Source organism: Eucalyptus grandis, chromosome 2 (assembly GCF_016545825.1).
Source record: "Eucalyptus grandis isolate ANBG69807.140 chromosome 2, ASM1654582v1, whole genome shotgun sequence".
NCBI lineage: Eukaryota > Viridiplantae > Streptophyta > Magnoliopsida > Myrtales > Myrtaceae > Eucalyptus > Eucalyptus grandis.
The window spans coordinates 28,694,228-28,702,973 of NC_052613.1; the positions used below are offsets into that span (position 1 = coordinate 28,694,228).

The 8,746-nt window shown below is 40.4% G+C and overlaps 1 long non-coding RNA gene across 3 annotated transcripts; it reads left to right on the forward strand.

The window, feature by feature from the left end:
• The first annotated feature begins 5,715 nt into the window (after positions 1-5,715).
• LOC104435777 lies at positions 5,716-8,206 on the forward strand. Of its 3 annotated transcripts, XR_005548117.1 has the most exons (4): positions 5,769-5,781; positions 6,502-6,567; positions 7,584-7,666; positions 8,018-8,206. It is a non-coding gene; the product is annotated as an uncharacterized LOC104435777 (long non-coding RNA). The 3 variants fall into 3 exon arrangements; XR_005548118.1 differs by lacking the exon at positions 6,502-6,567 and having other exon boundaries at positions 5,716-5,781; XR_005548116.1 differs by lacking the exon at positions 5,769-5,781 and having other exon boundaries at positions 6,464-6,567.
• The last annotated feature ends 540 nt before the right edge of the window (positions 8,207-8,746 follow it).

Consider the following 8,746-nt stretch of genomic DNA (forward strand, 5'->3'; position numbering starts at 1 on the left):
TCGGGTTGGTTTCGACAGGAGCGCATGTGATCACAGGGGGATAGAATACGAAAGAAAAGGAAATACTTCCACCACTAATCATTGAACAGTAACAACAACAATAATAATGATAAATGGGATCAATAAATCTATAAATCAAGAGGGGTTCCGTCATCACCACCATCACCATCTCTCGTCATAGTTGTCTCTCGTTCACAAAAATAAAAAAAAATGGGCATAAAAATGCAAAAAAGAAAACGAGAAATATTTTAGTTGGCAGGGTTGCCGCCGAGGGCCTTGACGGCAGTTGCTTTGAGGGCCTTGATGGAAGTTACCTGCTGATGGTACTATAGCTGTTGATGGTCCAAACCAGAAGATCCACTGCCCATGAACATCCACATTCACAGACATCAATCGATACTAGCCTAAAATCATTATCTCTTGGCAATAATACCAAATTCCAAATGCTTACATAACATCTTTGATCAAAGAGGATCATCAAATCAAAGGAACCAGAGTTCTCACTACCATAAATGCAAACGATTCGCATGTTTTTATTTAGCTCCTAATGTGTTATTCATGTAGTAAAGCTTGATTTAAGAAAGTAGAGAGAGTGACTAAATTTAAAAGAGTTGATGAAAATGTTTATTCGTTTAAGAAGGCTTTTAAACAAATATGTTCTAAACACGAATGAATAACCGAACACAGATGAGTAACTCATATGCCCTCATCTAAGAAAATAATACCAAGAATTCTATCAGTAAACGGATAATCATCTTACGTAGTACAACATTAAGGACGAATCAAATCAAGCCTGAAGAATTGATTGAAAATCTTCATAGAACAGAGCAGAAACCCAATAGCCTAGAGTAGAGCAAGTAGGTAAGGCAGTCTAACCTCAGGCCAAACAAAAATAAGATAATTGTTCTGTATCCAAGTTGGAAGGGTGTCATCTTTGAAGTGACCAACGGATGTGAAATCTAGCCTGGGAAATGGCATGAACATCTGAAACTTTCACAAGCATTCCTGGTATAATTGTTTACTTAATCAGCCCATTACTTTCCAGGCAATACTGACTTACTAAGAAAAAGTGCTGAATGAGAAGCCAGAACAAGGAAAGAATGAATCGTCGGCTATATCCAATTTACCATACTGCTAAATATTTGATTTCAACACACGGGATGCTTATGATATGTCCGATTGGAAAGACACCAAATATACTGAAGCACAAATGCCCATCGTTGAAGAAACCAACACACTGAATGAATGAATGAATGAATGAATAGATTAATAAATAAATAAATAAAAGAAGTTCTCTAGTCTTAGCTATACTCAGGAGAGATTGTTTACAACCTCCGCCAAATGAAGCGAAGAAGCAACCACATTTGAGTCCTCCGTGACTATCGCTAGCAAATCCTTCTCTGGATTCCACTCCGTCATCTTCACCTGCCAATTGGAAGAAATCGAACCAAAACCTCACAAAACCGAGTCGGAACAATCGATTTGACCCACCCATTAGATCACGAAAGAACGCCGAACGGAAGCAGAACCTGAGAAGCCAAAGCAGTTTGTCGAACTGAAGCTGAAACAGAAGCACACGCCACTAGCAGCCGAAAATGCAGCCACCAGATATGCTGTAACAAAACGCGAGGAGGGCACAGAAGCGTCGGTGGGAAATGCAAACCCATGGTGAGCTTGTGAAGGATGGAGCTTCAATGGAGGGAGGCTTGCAAGGTCCAGCGGAGTCCGAGAATTCGCGGAGAAAAGTTGCAGATATGAGGAAGAAAGAGAATTGGGGTAAATTTCGGACTTAACACCACCGTTCCTGGTACCTCTAACAGAACAATCATCATCGAATCGTGGATCGACAAGTCATCACATTCCAAAATGTCATCTAAATAAATTGCTGGGAATCTCCCATCATGGGATTGCCTTCGGGATGAGGAAGTGGACTCCAAGACCGGAAGCTTGATGTCGAGGCACAGGAGGTTCGAGTCAAGGACACTCCCGCCCCGTATAGTCCGTTTGGCTCGAAGAATGGATCGTATCGCTCCACATGGCATTCTGGAAATCGTTACCATGAAACATTGGCAATCCGGCAAAAGAGGGATACCATCCTCTCCTCGAGAATTTAGAACATTCTAGGGAACTAATTTTTAAATCCCCGTTGCAATTAGCAATTACTAATTTAGCAAAAGAGAAGGTTGGATGACGGGAACGGAGGAAAAGACCGGCCCTCCGCAACGCCACCTCGTCCCGTGTGGGGCCTCACCCCACCGGACACGTCGACATCATTTTAGCCTTTTCTCGCCTTTTCACCCCCTCATCTCATCTTTGAGGCCTAGCTCCCTATTCCCAGAACTCCCACCTTCAATGACTTTTCATGGTGCATCTTCATGCTATCTAAAGCTTCACCGAACCAGGAGGAAACATTCAAAATCTCACGCTCAAAAGTAATCCTATACCATTGTTACTCATTCCAGCTCTTCGCCGAACCACCGTCTCCTACCATCGGCTAACCATTGCGCTGGCCATTGCCTCCACAAAAAGTAAGGAACAAAAGTGGAGATAGAATCGGATAAACCAACCGAATATTCAAGCTCAAAAATTAACCCTCGGACCATCAGGTTTTGAGTGGCTCCTCATCGATGACCATCGTTGAAGGCAGCATGAAAGCCTAGTTTATCAGTGGTGTAAGTAGGCTACGATGGGCACTCGCAACCGGCGATTGGAACCTTTACAACTATCTACGAACAGAACAACGACCAGCAAGGGAGTCTTCGGACAAGATCTGGGCTCTTCGGTTTTCACGATGGGAAGGCAGGGAGCAATAGTGGAGCAGGAAAGGGCGGCTCGGGAATAGCAAGGGTAGGTGGCTTGGCAACTAATGGAGTCGAGAGGAGTGATGGAGAGGCTCATCGAAGTGATGGCGTGGGTTTCAATTGTCGAAATGGGCAGCGGCGACTATTGCTCCAGCTCCTCAAGAGAATCAAGTCCAAGAACAATGGATGCAGCTTGCAGTGACGAGGGTGAGGTCGGATGTGATGGGGCAACGGTGAAGGTGTATACACGGTGCTCATGGAGAGTCAATCCTCCTTATTTTTCTCTCTTTTCTTCCTTTTTTTTAAACTTGTGGCGCCTCCCTCTTGAACATAAAAAGAAGCCAAAAGAAGAAGAAAAAAAAAGGGCCCCTTCCAAGATGAGAAAAGAACATATTTTATTCTCCAACGGAGTTTTGTGTAATTGCGCCATGTGACGCGATCTTGAAAGGTGTGAGCTCAAATTCCATGATAACAGATATGGTGTTCTAACTAGTTAATCGATTCTTGAAATTGATATTTCTTTGATTTGATTGTAGGTACTTAAATTTCACTATTTCTAAATCAAATGTCTAAAAAGAATTAAAGACTATTGAAATAATTTTTTTTTCAGTCAAAGGTAGATTCTTTGATTTGACCAAAAAAAAAGGATTTTAAGCCATTTCTATGAAAACTTGAAATCTAAACGCCTATTCCTACATGCTTATGTTGAATTAACACCTATATGCAATTAAAGTACTACTGATACAAATCTAATTTTTTTCAAGTTAAGAAATGAGTGTCGCCACGATCGGGATCTTGAATCTTGAATTTTTCTAACTTTAGCCATTAGGATTATTTGGATGTCAATAGTAATATATATATAATAAAATTATAATAACTGTTGGTATTTTTTTAAAAATTTTGGCAACTTACCAAAATGCTACTAACCGAATAAGTTATCGATCAAAATTTCGTTGTCAACTAGTTTTGATATTTACCGATGCTATTTATGTTTATCACTATGTAAATTGAGCCCTCGAGTGTGATATCACAAATCAAGCGGAATCAAGCAAACATATTCTTTCACGGGCTCAAGCTCGCTTATGTACGCAGTATGCCTACTCAATTTTGTTCATACTCGATTATTATATGAATGATGATTTTTGCAGATGTCGGACAAGCTTGGATTTAAAAAATTAAGGTTCGGTACTCGGCAATTCATGACGTGCGAGGCCCATCATCATGGGCTCATAGATGTATTAAAAGGCGCGGGAAAGTGGTTGCCTCTCCATCGAGCTGACACGTGTCTCTATACGGGAAGCCAGAAACTTAAGTCCGAGTGAAATGAACCCTCAAATCGGAGGAAGGCTCTCCTTCCGGTTCCTCCCTTCGATCGTCGATCCAGCCACCTTGCCCCCGACTTAGTGATCCACCACATCTTCTCGTCTCTCGACCTCGCACGCATTGTCCGCACGTGCGTTTTTGTCGAAGCGGCGGCGATCCGTCTGGACCGCCGCCCGCGGACCTCGTCTTCTCCTTCCGCTGGCGGAATGCCTCCCCGTCCGTGGACGGCGTCTTGATCCTCTAGACGTCGATTTTCTCGACCGTTGCGCGCCTGAGCTCAGTCCGTGGCTTCGCTTTGCTGTCGACCGCCGTGTCGAGGACCTCTCAGTCGATGCGACTAAGAGGTCGTGCGAGATGGCCGGCCATTTCGCATTACAGCGGCTCCTTTTATGGATGCTCTTCGTTTGGTGAACCTGCACTCAGGGCTCTGTTGCTTCTCGTTGAGTAGGAGTATCGCTTGGATTAATCTTAGGTCCCTGTCCGTCTGTGACTCGGAGGTGATGCGTGAGATGTCGAATGGCAGCCCCGTTCTCGAGGACCTTAGTTTGGAAGGATGCTATGGTTTAAAGCGAACCATCAAGGTTTGTTCGAGAACTTTGAGGGAAATTGCGGTCAATGGCTGCTTTCGGTATGCACTTGATGAGGGTTTCCCCTTGGAGATATCAAGTCCTCTGTTGCTGTTTGAGAGGATTTTCTGGTATGATGAGGCAGCTAGTAACGGAAGTCTCAATCCTTGATTGAAGCGGAGTCAAACTTTTTTATGAGAGTGCGAGGATTTTGGAAGGCCATCTGATTGTTTTGTTCAAAATCGGTTTGAGTCTTACAGAGGGTATTGCAACCTGGTTGAGGGACTGCTTCAGAAGCTGCAGAACGCATCTAAGCTTTTGATTGGTAGTTGGTGCCTTCAGGTGAGCAGATTGTTTTTGATTTCAAATTTAACTCGTTTGGTTCATACCTATGGATAATTCATTGTTCCCTCTCCCTCGAGTTAAGGAAATTCATTCCAAACTTCAGCACAAGGAATCTGGTTTGCATCGTTTGCTACTCTGCCTGATGACCACCGGTGCAAATATGCATCGTGCCTTTAGAATAACTACTGAAAAACCAAAGAAAAGGCAGCTGGTTTAGGGTCATTCTTTTTCCTGCTCAGTAGTGCATAACCATCATTCCAAAGATCATAGTATGTTATTAATGAAAAGTTGTCGTGTCCTGTTTTTTAAAGACTGAAAAAGCAGTTGTTGACTAGAATTAGTATATGAGTTCTACTATTTCAAACTCAAAAGCTTTAGCATCACTCAATTTGTCATATAGGTGGGAACCAAAGGTGTTCTCAAAGCATACACTTGCTGGGTTTTTTAAACAGTATTTTGAATACAGATTGAGCATTCCCTACAAGGATTTCTCACATTCTGTATTGTTAAATTGTAGAGTTTAGTCTGGAAAGTTTTCACACAATTTGTATTACTTGAAGTTAATTTATCTTCTTCTGATTACAAAGGGGCATTTCATCACATCTTTTGATTAATCAAGTTTGTTGTTGGGAATTTAACTTACTTGTGAATAGGATATATGTCAAGCTATGCCTGCATACATGTATACATGGAGGGAGGAGTTGGAGAAAGCAAAAAGACTAGAGGGTAGGCAGAGCTGCATCCAAGTATGTTAAGTTCTTGTACGACTTTATCTTTGGTAATTCAAATTCGTAAGAGCTTGGGATCAGATGCCTAGCCTTGGTAGTTTTTGTATTCTATTCTCACTGGAAAAATTTAGAGAGGAGGTATATTTTCTCCATCTGAATGCTGCATGCATCATGTTGCTTCTTGATATGAAAAACATGTTGTTGAGTGCTTCTTGAACCAATCCTTGAGTGGTTTCTGTTGAGATAAGTTGTAGATACTTGTACACTTGTGATCCTTGCTTGACGTATGCTTTCATGGTTACCTCTCCACCTCGAGGTTCCAAAGCTGAACAATAAGATTCGTTCCTGGATTGAGATAATGGATTGAAGGCTGCCAAAAAGATATAGATTCCCTAGCTTTAGATGATCTACTAGCCCAAAGAAATCCCATGTCAAGCTACCAGTATCCCTGTCAGATATAATGTGTACTGTTATGATGTTTGCCTTACTTCCCAAATTTTGATTATCATTTTCTCGGTTTATGTGTGTTCTCTGTCTTTCCTCTTAGTCTATTAATTTAATGGTGAACAAATTATTCATCCTCTCTCTCCCTCTCTCTCCCTCTCTCTCTCTCTCCCTCTCTCTCTCTCTCTCTCTCTCTATGTTTTTGTTGTTGTTGTTGTTTATGAAATCACTTTTCTTGCACATTCCATTGTATGTCATTATACTGGATTATCTGACTATTCTAATGTACTCTAGGTAAATGTATAACATCATTATTCTGGCATCCTGATGGCAAAGTAGTTGTCTTGGGACTAGAAGATGGTACAGTTTCACTGCAAGAATCCCTTATCTTCAGAATGTGTTCTTTAATCTCTTGGGAAAGATTCTGAATTGCTCAAAAAAACCGCATGATGCATTGCAAACAGCAGGCTTGCTCAACAAACATTTAGCTGCTAATAGAGATGGCAATCCATGTTTATGGGTCCTGTCTGCCAATGTCAAATGAACAGTGGACTGCTAGTTAGGTCAATCTGAGCACGAAAGCCTTAACAGATCTTATTAGAACACTCTTTTCGAACATGCCCCCTTTGTTAAATAGGTCTACAAACGACAAGAGATGAATAGCATATTTAACTAATTAAAGTGAATGGTTCATTCCAATCTAAACATGACCAGTGCAGCATTTATAACTTGTACAATACATGAAATATGTATATCTTTGTCAATGTCATATAATTTTTAAGAAGAATAGCCATAAACTTTCAAAGTCCTCGGTTTAGATGATATCATGATGTCTTGTATCTTATATATACCCATTTAACTAATTAGATTGAATCGTTCATTCCTATCCAAAGATGACTGAGACAGCATATAGAAGCAGTCATCCATGGCACGCTCATTTTCATCAAATTATTAGTTTTTTTCTATTATTTAAAGTGACTCATGTCCAGTTTGGTCATATTAGGAAGGTAATAGTCCGTGACTCCTAAATGATAGAATTTGTATGTGCCTTAATTATGCTTGTGGGTGGAAAAGTTCGTAGATTACCAGTTGTTCATTAAGCTAGCTGTTTGGTCATGGGTACAATTGCTCAGAACTTACGATGCTGCTGCCATAAAGTTTCTTTGCGATGTCTACCAATTTACAGATCATTATCCACTTCATGGATTATGTTTTGCTTTGAAGATCTTATTTTTACATATGAATGTTATCTTACCAATCTAGCCGTCTTTATGGAACCGTGGATATGCATCGTGCTGCTTGTTATATGCTAGTGCTTGCAGCAGTTATACGTACTGTGGTATATTTTTTTCTAACTCGGTATAAATATTAAGCAGAATGGAAAACTGTTAAGAAGCTTAAGTCCCATGCGGCAGCTGGGGTGTGTCTCAATTGGGAGGAGGATGCCCAAGTGAATAGAGTATGCATCTTTCAACTGAAAAAGGTTCATCTAACTTCGATCTTGATTCTTAACAGACAATATTTTATTGTTCATACCTTTCATGTTCTAAATGCTTCGTTTGCAGTTAAGTAGTTATTTTAGTCTGGTCTACTAAAATATTTCTTTTCTCAAACTTAGGATTTTATTCAACAGCTTCAATAGGGTTTGTGGAAGGTTTTTGGAAAATTTATGTTTGGTGTCAACTGTGAGTTGTTGATTTGTTGATTGTTGACTCCTTAACCTTAATCTCTTGTTATATTTACCTTCTTCTTCTTCTATTTTTTTTTTTTTTTTTGCCAATTGGAAAGATAATTATCCATTTTTTAATAGGACACTTCTGGCAACGCTTTGGCATTTGAAGATTGCACTACTCGTTTCTTCCCTCCAGCTCCAAGAGCTCCTTGCATGCCTGGACTAGTACCTGGAGAAACTGGTTTAACTGACAATGGTCAAGATTCATTCGTAGTGCTCTCAAATTCTTCAAGGCAATGTTTCAATATCCTTTGCAGTGGAGATGAAGATGGGTTTTGTGCTTTAGTATATTTGTCTTTCCAATTGGAAATGTTGTAAGCCTCCTGTCTGTTCAAATCATATATTTAGCAGTATAGTCTATCAGATTCAGTCAATGACTACTTCTTTCCTTTCTTAAGCTTCCGTAGAGCAGTCTTTCCTAATGAATGGATCTGATGGCAGAAATCAGTATTGCCTGAAAGTAATGGACCGGTCAATTAAACAACTATACTAGGTGAAGTTATTCTTGTAAAGTTATAGATTTTACTTCCTACTGGTCACTTCAGAGATGACACCTCCGACTTCGACACAGCACAATTATCCAAAGCTTTTGTTGTTTGCCCTGAGTGCTCCTTCTACCTATACTGCAGTTGAAGCACCTAAAGGATAATTTGTTGTCTTTCTGGGTTAGCCTGTTGTACAGAATTTCCATTTTTTGTTTTAGACTCTTGAGTTTCTACTCTCTTTAAAGAGATTAAGAGAGCCTATATGACTGTCGGTTGGGGAAAGTGTTCTGTGTTTTGTATGCTTGTGTGTAGATAGTTCTCT